This window comes from Octopus bimaculoides, chromosome 5 (assembly GCF_001194135.2).
Source record: "Octopus bimaculoides isolate UCB-OBI-ISO-001 chromosome 5, ASM119413v2, whole genome shotgun sequence".
In the NCBI taxonomy this organism is placed as follows: domain Eukaryota; kingdom Metazoa; phylum Mollusca; class Cephalopoda; order Octopoda; family Octopodidae; genus Octopus; species Octopus bimaculoides.
Window position 1 is genome coordinate 76,824,133 of NC_068985.1, and position 11,944 is coordinate 76,836,076.

The 11,944-nt window shown below is 36.7% G+C and overlaps 1 long non-coding RNA gene across 3 annotated transcripts in view; it reads right to left on the reverse strand.

Annotated features, from left to right (window-relative positions):
• Positions 1 to 2,379: 2,379 nt before the first annotated feature.
• LOC106877229 (uncharacterized) overlaps positions 2,380 to 11,944 on the reverse strand; it is a 107,515-nt gene continuing 97,950 nt past the window's right edge. For all 3 annotated transcript variants that reach the window (XR_008264117.1, XR_008264118.1, XR_008264116.1), the window contains one exon: positions 2,380 to 5,557. This is a non-coding gene — a long non-coding RNA (uncharacterized LOC106877229). The remainder of the gene's footprint in view (positions 5,558 to 11,944) is intronic.

Sequence of the window (11,944 nt, forward strand, 5' to 3'; positions counted from 1 at the left end):
TGTGCTTTGACCACAGCATTAGAGCCTTTTTGCTCTTATTTCTAGCAATGTAGGTGTTTCTATCACCCTAGTCGTATGTAGTGACAATTATAGCTTTCCTTTTTGGTAAAACATTGCACACTGCTATCTATATTAATTTTAGGCTGTGTGGTAAGAAGCTTGCTTCCCAATCACATGGTTCCGGTTCAGTCCCACTGAGTAGCACCTTGGGCAAGTGTCTTCTTCTATAGCCTGGGCCAACCAAAGTCTTGTGAGTGGATCTGGTAGATAAAAACTGAAAGAAGCCTGTCGTATATATATGTGTATATATTTGTGTGTGTGTGTAGGTGTCTGTGTTTGTCCACCCACCATCACTTGACAACTGATGCTGGTGTGTTTAGGTCCCTGTAACTTAGTGGTTCGGCAAAAGAGAGCAATAGAATAAGTACTAGGCTTATAAAGAATAAGTCCTGGGATGAATTTCTTCAAATAAAACCCTTTAAGGTGGTGCTCCAGCATGGCTGTAATCAAATGACTGAAACAAGTAAAAGAATAAAGGAATATATGTATATATCATTGCTATTATGTTAAACTGTCGTATGTCCAAATTTGGCCAAATGCGTTTTTTTTTTTCAATATATATTTTTGCTTGCAATAGCTTGTCCTTTTGGTCAAACTATCATATCTCCAGCTACTTCAGATGTCAAGATATCAAAAATTGTTGAAGTGTAGTGCAACGGTTTTGCTATGGCATGATGAAACTATTTTTCCATTTTCTGTTAAAGCAACGTTTTGGACTCATGACATAATAGCAACGATATATAAATAATCAGGTGCAGGCATGGCTGTGTGGTAAGAAGCTTGCTTCCCAACCACATGGTACCGGGTTCAGTCCCACTGTGTGCCACTTTGGGCAAATGTTTTTAACTACAGCCTCAGGCTGACCAAAACCTTGTGAGAGGATTTGGCAGATGGAAACTGGAAGAAGCCCATCATATATTTATATATATATATATATATATATGTATACATACAGTATATGTGTGTGTGTATATATATATATATATATATATATATATATACATACATACATACATATATATATATATATATATATATATATGTATATGTATGTATATACAGTATATATGTATGTATATATATATATATATATGTATGTATGTACGTATGTATGTGCAAGGTCTGATCAATAAATATCTGAACTGTTGCCATAGTAACGAAGCTAAAGCATGCAAAGTGAAGCTGCTTGGCAAAAGTTCACCTTGAACTCTGCTGTGCATGTGCACTAAGTTTTCACATTCTAGCTCATTTCCACTATGTACATCAGTGCTTGGTAGGAAGGTGTGTAGCATGTGATTGTCATATTGACCATGACAGAGAAAGTTGTCTTGGTGATATCTACTCAGAGGCCTATACAAAGTTGCAGAAAGTGTATGGAGAGGAGTCATACACAAGTGTACAAGCATTTCAAATGTTTGCCAGATGGCCAAAAAAATGCTGAGGCTGACAAATGTTCTGGGATACCTGCAATCAACAGAACTAAAAAAAACATCACACATGTGCATGCAGTAGTGAGGGGAAAATCGTTGAATCACCATCTGTGAGTTCAGAGTATGTGCTGATTAATTACAGTTCAGTTCAGTTCATTATCACCAAAGATTTGGGTATGAGACACGTGTCTGCCAAGTTTGTATCATAACTGCTTTCAGCTGACCAAGAAGGCACTCAGGTTTCAGTTGCACAAGATCTCCTTGGTTATGTCAAGAATGATGTAAACTTTTCAAAAACTTTGCATAGGTCTCTGAGCAGGTATTGCTAAGCTTCTGGCAAAATTTGATGTAGATTCTCTGCTCAACTTTCTGTATCACAGTCAATGCAATGATCACATGCTACACACGTTTCTTCCAAGCACTGCTATAAACAGCAGAAGTGAGATAGATCTTTAAAACTTAGTGTGCATGCATAGCAGAGTGGAAGGTCAATCTGTACCAAGCAGTTTCACTCTGCATGCTTTAGCTTTGTTACTATTGATTACTATTGATCAGACCATGTATGTATGTATGTATGTACGTACATATTATCATCATCATCATCATCATCGTTTAACGTCCGCTTTCCATGCTAGCATGGGTTGGACGATTTGACTGAGGACTGGTGAAACCAGATGGCTACACCAGGCTCCAATCTGATTTGGCAGAGTTTCTACAGCTGGATGCCCTTCCTAACGCCAACCATTCAGAGTGTAGTGGGTGCTTTTACGTGTCACCCGCACGGAGGCCAGTCAGGTGGTACTGGCAACAGCCACGCTCAAAATGGTGTATTTTATGTGCCACCCGCACAAGAGCCAGTCCAGGGGCACTGGCAACAATCTCGCTCTTGTTATTGTTTCTTTGTCTTGACATGATATGATAGTTGTAAACAAGTGTTTCTGTCATGCAAATGGTGTCCTTTATTTTCAGTTTTCTACATTGAGAAATATTACTTTATTTGGAAACTGGTGAGGGTTGGTGACAGGAAAGGCATCCATCCAGCTCAGGAAATCTGCCTCAATAAATTCCATCTAACTCATGTGAACATGGAGAAATGGATAATAAAACAATGATGATGAGGAGGATAAGTAAATTCTATCTTTGTTTTATTTAATGTCTTATTAAAATTATAGTGTGGTGAACAGTCAGTAAAATATAGATAAGGGTTCATAAGGTTTCTACCAAAACTAATGCAAAAATAGGTACAACTTTTTTTTTATTAAGTGAAATAAGTTGGTCAAACTGTATGCATTTGCTCATTTAGTGATGAAAGGTAGCTTAATGAGAGAGAGTGACTAAAGTACATTTGAAGTGAAGTATGAACCATTAACAGTTGGCCTATTAATTCACTCCGTATTGATTCGCCAGCTGTGATATTTGTGAGAACTTTGTAATTTAGTAGTCACCTGGTATGTAATGGAATACTAAGATATTAAAAACTCATCAGAGTATGGCTACACTTGTTTGATTACATGCCTCAATATTATTGCCCTTCAACAATTATGTAAAGTAGTGCTTCTCAACCATTTTTTTACCTATGGATCCTTTTGATTCCTATTTTACTCAGATGGACCCTACTAGCCATTCAATGTTAAAAAAATCATATTACATTTTTATAATTAAATATTATTAAGAGCTGTATGAAAAAATTTTTTTAATATTTTGTGTATTGTAGAAGCATAACTAATTTATTGAAAATTAATTTTATGAACAAAATTTTGTACGGACCACTCTTCCCCCAGGGCTATAATGGATTCCGGTTAAGAACCATGTATGGCTACCCAAAATGTGTAAACTTACCTACAGGAGGTGAATTTTACCCACTGACAAGGTTAATTTGCTGATTCTAGATTTGTAAATATTTTTCAATTATATATTTTAAAAATCAGAAGTTGAGAAGAAAATTTGAATTAGGTTGGCTTTTTGAAAAAAACACTAATATTTTTTTTTTCTACCGCTTTGGATTTAATAATCACTATGATATACTTCTTAATAACTGTGTTGCTAATGGATTAATCTAATTCACAAGCCTGTGTTTGGTTTTGGTATCTATTCATCATTAATCATCAATAAAATGATATTGTCATGTGCTAGTTCTATTTGAACTAAAAATAATAAACAGTATTTTGAATTTCCTCTTTGTCATTGTTTTTCCATTGTCTTTTAATCCAGAAGGAAGGGGCAGTGTTTATGACCTCCTGAGACTGATGGGAGGGAGGAAGTTATTCCCAAAGCAGAACCCTGATCTGAATGCTTAAAACAGAGTAGACTCTGCTGTAGGCATCCAGAATACCAGATGGTGGTTAAATCAGGTGACGGGTTAAGTCTACCATCCACGAAGGTCATAGGAAGATTTGAACTCAGAACACAAAGAATTGGAACAAATACTGCAAGGCAAGCAGTTTTTATAGTTCTTCCTACCTACCATCTTGGATCGGTACATCTTAAAACATAAACTCAAATTACTGAACAAAACAAATTTATTTCTGAAAAGTTGTTGGATGGGTAAATGGAATGTAAATAGTTGGGAACCCCTGGTTTTAAGAGTGGTCTTCAGTTGTTTTGGTCCTACATCAGCTGTTATTGGCCAAATGTATGATCAAAACCATTCTGACCATGACCATTCTATTTTTTCTCCAAACTTGTTATATCTAAAATTAAGTTATTTAATGACATAGTTTAATTCAAAAGATTGTCTTCAGTTCTGGTATCTGTTCATTGTTAGTTCATAAGTAAATGAAATAACATTCTTTTACTGGTTTCAGTCATCAGACTGTGGCTATGCAGGGGTGCCACCTTGAAAGATTTCAGTCAAATGAATTGATTCCAGCGCTTTTTTTTTAAGCCTGGTACTTATTCTATCAGTCTCTTTGCCAAACTGCTAGGTTACAGAGACAATTGGTGGTGAGGACAAATACACACACACACACATACACATACATGTACATGATGAGCTTCTTTCAGTTTCTGTCTACCAAATCTTTTTTTTGGACAGTCCAAAGCCATAGTAGAAGACACTTGCCGAAAGTGCAATGCAGTGGAACTGAACCTGGAACCATATGGTTGGGAAGCAAGCTTCTTACCACTTGGCAGTTCCTGCACCTATAATGCATTATTTTTATTGTTATTTTCATGCGAACTTATTATTTTTCTTATGAAAGATGCTATGGAATAATTTCAAGCAACTTATTAAAGATGCTATGATATATGAGAGGGATTTGACTTCTAATTCTAGCATGTTGAGCAGCCATGTAGCAGCTGCTGTCATTGGATCAGTAACACAGTATGTATCATAATCTAATGATCACAAGATGACTTATTGTCTACATAAGACATCATATCTAAATGCACTGATTTGTGGGTCACACCCTCCTGTCGTTTGATACTTGTCCAAGTTGTATTAAATCTTTAGTGCTCAGATTATTCTGTTAAATGTAATGCTTATTTCTTCACATTGTTTTGAATTAATCATGAATTATCTCGTAGCTTCTAAATTCTAATGATGCAGTATTTTATTTTTAGAATGATATTGTAGGGTACAGATGTGAGGGGCCAAATTTGGACGATTTGAACATAAAACAGGTAAAATATTTTGGTTGGATACAGCTAGTTTAAATATAAAAGGGTTAACATGTACTGAGGCTCTTCTTGATAGCATAAAAACCAATATAATTAGGTAGCTGTCTCTCAACCTGCTCAAAAAAAGCAGCCAAATTTCCCTGAAATTACAACCTGTAGACTGAAAAAAATACAGTAAACATATTGGATAATGTAGTCCTAGGTATATTGTGTCTGAGAACTAAAGACATGATGCCTTTCATCATAAGATTGCTTGGTCATGAATGATGTGGAGTTAATCCTGACAATAAGCTGGTAGTAGACTTAATCTACAACATGGTTTAATACCATGCAGATCTGACCTTTGGAAGCCTGGAGGCCTTTAGTGGGGTCCATTCTGTTTAAGTGTTCAGATTTGGTCTTTTATCTAAGGTTTCTTAATTTCTTTCCCTTCACCAGTCTTGGAAGCCCTGCAATAGATAAATAAATAAATAAAATGGAAATGGGAGACTTTATTTTGTAATAAAGGATGTTCCAATTTATTTATACTTACCATATAATTGCTCCAACATTTATAATTGTTCTACCAACAAATTGTAAAGTATATTGAACTGGAATGACACAGTTTTTAAAATTTATTTTGTAGTTGTGTTTTTAACCCTTTAGCATTCCAGTTTCTCTGTCAATTGTAATATTTATTCATTTACATTGTTCTGAATTAATCAAGCATTATCTCACAGCATTGAGATTTTGATGATGTGATTGTCTATGATTTGAATGGCATTGTCGGGTAGGTGTGAGAAGCCAGATCTGGCTACTTTGAACATAAAACAGATAGAACATTTTGGGCCAGATATGGCTGGAAAGAGGAGCCAGCTCATCACCACATCAGCAGTGAGGAATACGGCTGGTACTGCAGTAGGAGGAGAGGGTTTTGTGTGTAGTGCAAGAGCCAATCTGTTAGTAAGGGAAATCATACTTATCTACTCGTTGAGGTGACCTTCAATGGAAGCTCAAGGCTGATAGCCCTCTCAGCCTATAGTCCAATGCAGGGGGACAGTGATGCGAATACAGAGGAGTTCCGTGAGGAAGCGTGTAGAACTGTCAACACCACACCAGCTCATAACATCCTGCTTGTTCTGGGTGACCTCAAAGCACATTTGAGTAAGGAGAGCAGTGAAGATCCTTACTGGTACTTCCATAACACCCACCAAAGTGGGACTACTGAGGGACACCCTGCAGGAGGTAAACTTGATGGCAACCAACCCAAGGTTGAGGAAGAATCTGGGGAAAATATGATCCTATGTTTCTGATATGCATCAGTCCAATTCCCTGATTGGTTTCATTCTGGTGAGGAAGAAGTGATAGAATAGTGTTCTGAACCCAGAACCAGAAAACTATTTCAGTACACTGGGCAGTGTCCACTGGCTCGTTATGAGTAAGGTCCGAGTGAGCTTAAGAAAGAGTAAGGCTCAGCCTCAGCGAGCAATCTATGACTGGGGAGCTTTCAAGGAAATTGATAAACTACAGGTGAGGTACACAGTAGAAGTGAGGAACAGGCTTAGTGCTCTGTGTGGAGAGGCAGAAGCCTCTGTATAGAGTGGCAGAAGCAAGTGAGGTCCTGGTGACAAGGAGAGAGAAGAAGAGGAGGAACGTCTACTCTACAGACTCAAAAGTGCAGCTAGAGAACACCTGAAAGCTGCAAAAGACCAATTCCTTGCTGAGGAGGAGCAGAAGGAGATGGTGGAGATGATGGAGGAAGAGCTCTGTACTGCTTACACTGAGGCCAGAGAGGAGGCACTGATGGAGAAGATCAGAAGTGTGGAGAGAGTGGTCGACGGGTCTAGATGTAAAGAGCTGGACAATCATCAATGAGATCACAGGGTGAAAGAGAGGGAGTTCGAGTCAGATCCAGGGAACAGGGCCCAAGGATAGGAAGAGAAAATGGCTAGGCCATTTAAGATCCTACTAGGAGAGCCACCTTCCACAACCCAGAACACTGGGGAGATCAGGCATATAAGTCAATGTATTACATGAAGCACGTTCAAAAACTATCCGACTTTATTTTTTTACGCCAAAACTAATGCCACGTCAGCAAAATCCTTTGTGTGGAAGGTGAAGCCAGTCTCCTGCCCATGTGGAAAAATTTTTGCACTGGTATGCCACATCAATTACCAACTACTACACCTAGAGAAGAGACATGTAGTGCGCACTTACTGGATTTTCATTTTCATCAGACAGAGATACTGTATCAAGTTTTGCCAAAAGCTTGGTGATACTCCAGATAAAAGCATCCAGAAGATTAAGCAGACTTCTGGCAAGATGATGCCATGGGCAAAACTCAGATCAAGGAGTTGTATAATCACTTCAAACATGGCTGCACTTCAGTGGAGAGTGTGGCATGCTTAGGCAGGCAATCTGCAAACTAAAACAGGGAGCTGACCGAGTTTGGTGAACAGCCATGAAAGAACATCATGTAACAATCCAGGAAATTGTTTATGAAGTGGGAATAAGCACAGAACCAATGCATTCTATTTTAACAGAGGATTTGTGCATGCAGACAGTATCAGTGAAATTCATTCCCAAGGTATTGGTAGAGCAGCAGAAACAACTCAGTATGGAATCGCTTGGGACATGCTGGATTGTGCAAACCACAAACTAGACTTCATGAAGACCATCATCACTGGTGATGGGTTTATGGTCTCTGCTCAATAATATGGTCATCTTGCATGAAAAATGACAATCCAACAAGCATGCAGTGCATGTCTGTACTCTAGACATAACAGCCAGAAACTGACAAAGCATACTGGCATGAAAATTTTCACACATGCACAAGAAGGGTGGCATCACTTTCCACCCAAAAAGATTTTGCCCACATGGTATTAGTTTTGGCAGGAAAAAATAAAGTCGGATGCTTTTTGAATGCACCTTGTATAATGTAAATATGTCATGTAAACATTGAAACATCATCACTATCTTTCCAACTCTTGCTGCATTTCATATGGAATTTCAGGTCCTCCAAAGTCATCTTGTTGTATAAGTCAGCCTATCTATCTACTTTAGCTGTAAATTTGGTCTGAAAAATTCAATTTGCATGTCAGAAAATAAAGTAAATGAATGGTTTTTATGTAAAATTATTGTGTTGGGTCAAAAGCTTTGCAATACATTATTTACAATTGACAGATATTTGTCCTCATCTTGTTTGTTGTTAACACAATGTTTTGGCTGATATACCCTCCAGCCTTCATCAGGTGTCTTGGGGAAATTTCGAACCTGGGTTCTCATTTCTAAGGTATTTTTCGATGTTGTTGTTGTTGTTGTTGTTCTTCTTCTTCTTCTTCTTCTTCTTATTATTATTATTATTATTATTATTACTATTATTATTATTATTATTATTATTATTATTATTATTATTATTATTATTATTATTATTATTCAGGTCACTGCCTGGAACTAAACTTGGAGTCTTGGGGTTAGTAGTCTGCACTCTTAACCACTACGCCATATGCCCGTGTTAACGCCGTATGTGTTAACAACAAACAAGATGAGGACAAATATCCGTCAATTGTAAATAATGTAAATAATGTACATAATTCCTCACCTCTTAAATATAGAACAGTTTTGAAATATTTTGGTAACTAACTTGCTTTATTCATCAAATTACAACAAAAGCACTGTAGCATTTAAAGTAGAGGCCATCGTGTTGCACCATCTAAAGTCACCTTTTTGCCAGTTCTTTGGTCACACACAGATATCATTTCTTATCCTTTGAGGTAAAGAACTCCTCCACTGAAGCTTCCACCTCTTCTTGGTTGACAAAGTGTTGACGAGTACAGAAAGTGAGCCATAGATCAGAACAAGTAGTAATCCAAAAAAATTTTTTTCTGCAATTCTAACATGCATAAGCTATGGTTAAAGCAAGGGCCACCTTCTGAAATATGTTGTCAAATGTGCAGATTTCGAACACAAGGTGATGCTCTGCATCTGATGGAATTATGTAGAGATCATTTATGTTGAGTTCATTCTGGATGGTTGACCCATTGATGCCAACCTGTACTCCAAACAGCTGGCACTGTTATATGCCAATGTGTAGCAAAAATACTGGGCACTAGATAATAGAAAGCAAACTTTTTTTGCAACAGGACAGCACAAGACCTCATACTACTTGAATGACTCGGAATAAACTCCAGGAATTCAAGGGAATCAAACTGATGCCACACCCAGCATATATTTTGAACCTAGCTCCTCCAGATTATTACTTGTTCCAATCCATAGCTCATTTCCCACACCTGTGATGTTTCATTGGTGGATGTCAGAGCTAGGAAGCACCAATAAGTTGGAATTTCTCCATTTTGACAGGGATTTTTCAGATTTATTTTTTCATGGCACCCTTGGAAATGACTGAAACATTTTTTTTATAAAAAACAAAAATTATTTGAAAGACTGCTTTTGGTCAATTTTATGGGCACTATTCATGATGATTTTGGGGGGCATATGCATTTTAAAACTATAGGAGTAGCCTTTCTGGTAAAAGAAAAAAAAAGTACATTTTTTCAGACAAAAAAGGTGTGTGATTTAAGGAACATTTGGCTGTTCTTTCTAGCATATCCCATGACCAGTAATGTTTAGGGTTGATAAAAATCATAAATTTTCAAAAATAAATTTTTAATACCATAAATAAGTTTATACTATTGATGGGAAGAAATTATTGAAAAACATCAATACTTGTCAGAGTAGCTAAATGTCCCTTAAATCACACACCTTTACACCTGAAAATATGTACTTTTTTTTATTGAAAAGGCTTCTCCTATAGTTTTTAAGTGCATAGTGCTAAAAAAAAATAATCGTGCATAGTGTCTGCAAAATCGACCTGGAGAGGGAAAGATAGCAGATGTAAATAAAATAATTTTTCAAAAAATTATATTTTGGTTAAAAAGATGTTCCAGATCATTTCCAAAAATCTGAAAATCCCCATCAAAATAGAGAAATTCCAACTTGTTGGTGTTTCCTAACTCTGATGTCTGCTGTTTTATCAATCAAGAGGAGATGGAAGCTTCAGTGAAGGAATTCTTTGCTTCAATGGACAAGAATGGGTGTCAGTGTGTAATCAAAGAACTGGCAGAAAGGTAGCTTCAGATGGTGGAACATTGATGGTCCCTACCTTGAATGCTAGACTGCTTTTGTTGTGACTCAACAAATGAAGCAAATAAGTTACCAAAATATTGTAAAACTTTTGACTCAACACAATACAATCTTTTCTACTCTAAGCACAAGGCCCAAAATTTAGGGAGGGGGCCAGTCAATTAGATCGACCCCAGTACACAACTAGAACTTAATTTGTTGACCATGAAAGGATGCAGAGCAAAGTCGACCTCAGCAGAATTTGAACTCAGAACATAAAGACAGACAAAATACCGCTAAGCATTTCACCCGGCCTCCTAACGTTTCTGCCAGCTCGCTGCCTTACCCAACACAATATAATGGAATATTGAAATATGAACACTTTTAATAAGTTTTGTATCACAAAATCAGGAGTGGCTTGGGGAAGATCAGTATGAAATGGGTAAGTTAATACCATAATGTTGTTGCTTGACCTTTGGGTCAGAGAGATTAGGCAGATCTATGATGAAATGCATTGCAGCTGTAGCCACCTTATCTTATGTTAGACATAATACATCTGGGACAGACACGTCTAATGTGTTTTTATTTTTATCAAGCTAGTAGGGTGTGATTTGCTGCGATGCTGAAAGCAGAATCATCACTGTGGAATTGATAAACAAGTAAACTAATTAAATTGCATGAGCTGAGTTTAATCATTCTCAAGGGAAAAGTCACTTGAAAAAAATTTTGTGAAATGTTTGTTTCCCATCTATTTAGTGTCATGGAGACAAGAAACAAACATTAGCTCCAAGTATCCTTGTGATTTCATAATGTATTATTAGCTGATAATATTCAGCTAATAGGGAAGAGCTTATAGAAGAGTTTGATGTGTTCAATTGTCATTTGACAATCTTAATGTTCAGGCTCTGAGATAGTAAATAAGAGAGAAAGGGTAAGTGTGGTTAAGTAAGAAAGAAAAACAACAACAGAAAAACACAAAATTAAAACCCTACTTTCTCTTACTCACACACAGGCACACACACACACACACACATACAAGTGTGCTGATTAATGAAACCTTTGTTGCTGAGCTTAGTATATAATATAATCATTTCAAACTTAGGCAGAAGACCTGAAATCTAGTGGAGGGGAATACTTGATTGCATTGACTCCCCCACCCCACCCAACCAATGCTTGACTAGTATTTACTTTATTAAATACAGAAGGGATATAAGACAAGTTGTCTTTAGCATCATTTGAACTCAGAACATAATGATCTGTATATGTACTACATAACATTTTGCCTGACTATCTAATGATTCTGTAAATTTGATACAGCAGTTTACTGGCATTAACATATAATATAATATATAAAGCAAAATATAATATAGTATTATATGACACATTTATCAAAATCATATTAGTCAAAAGACAAAATTGTTGAAAAATCACATCTGTTAGAAATAGAAATTGATCCAAAATATAAATTGACATCAAATACATTAGCTTTAGGTTCTTGTGCACAGCTCAACACATTCACTGGCAAGCTTATTCCATCAGGTTTGGTTGATTACAGGTAAGTTCACTGCCATCAATTCACCACAGGGAAAGTTCACCATGAGGTAAGTTCACTGTGAGGAAAGTTTACTGAGAAGATATATTCATATTATCTCACCATGAATAGTTAAGAACTATTTTATTGAAAAAAAACCCCAGTGAATTGATAACAATGAACTTTCCCTACAATGAATTGATGA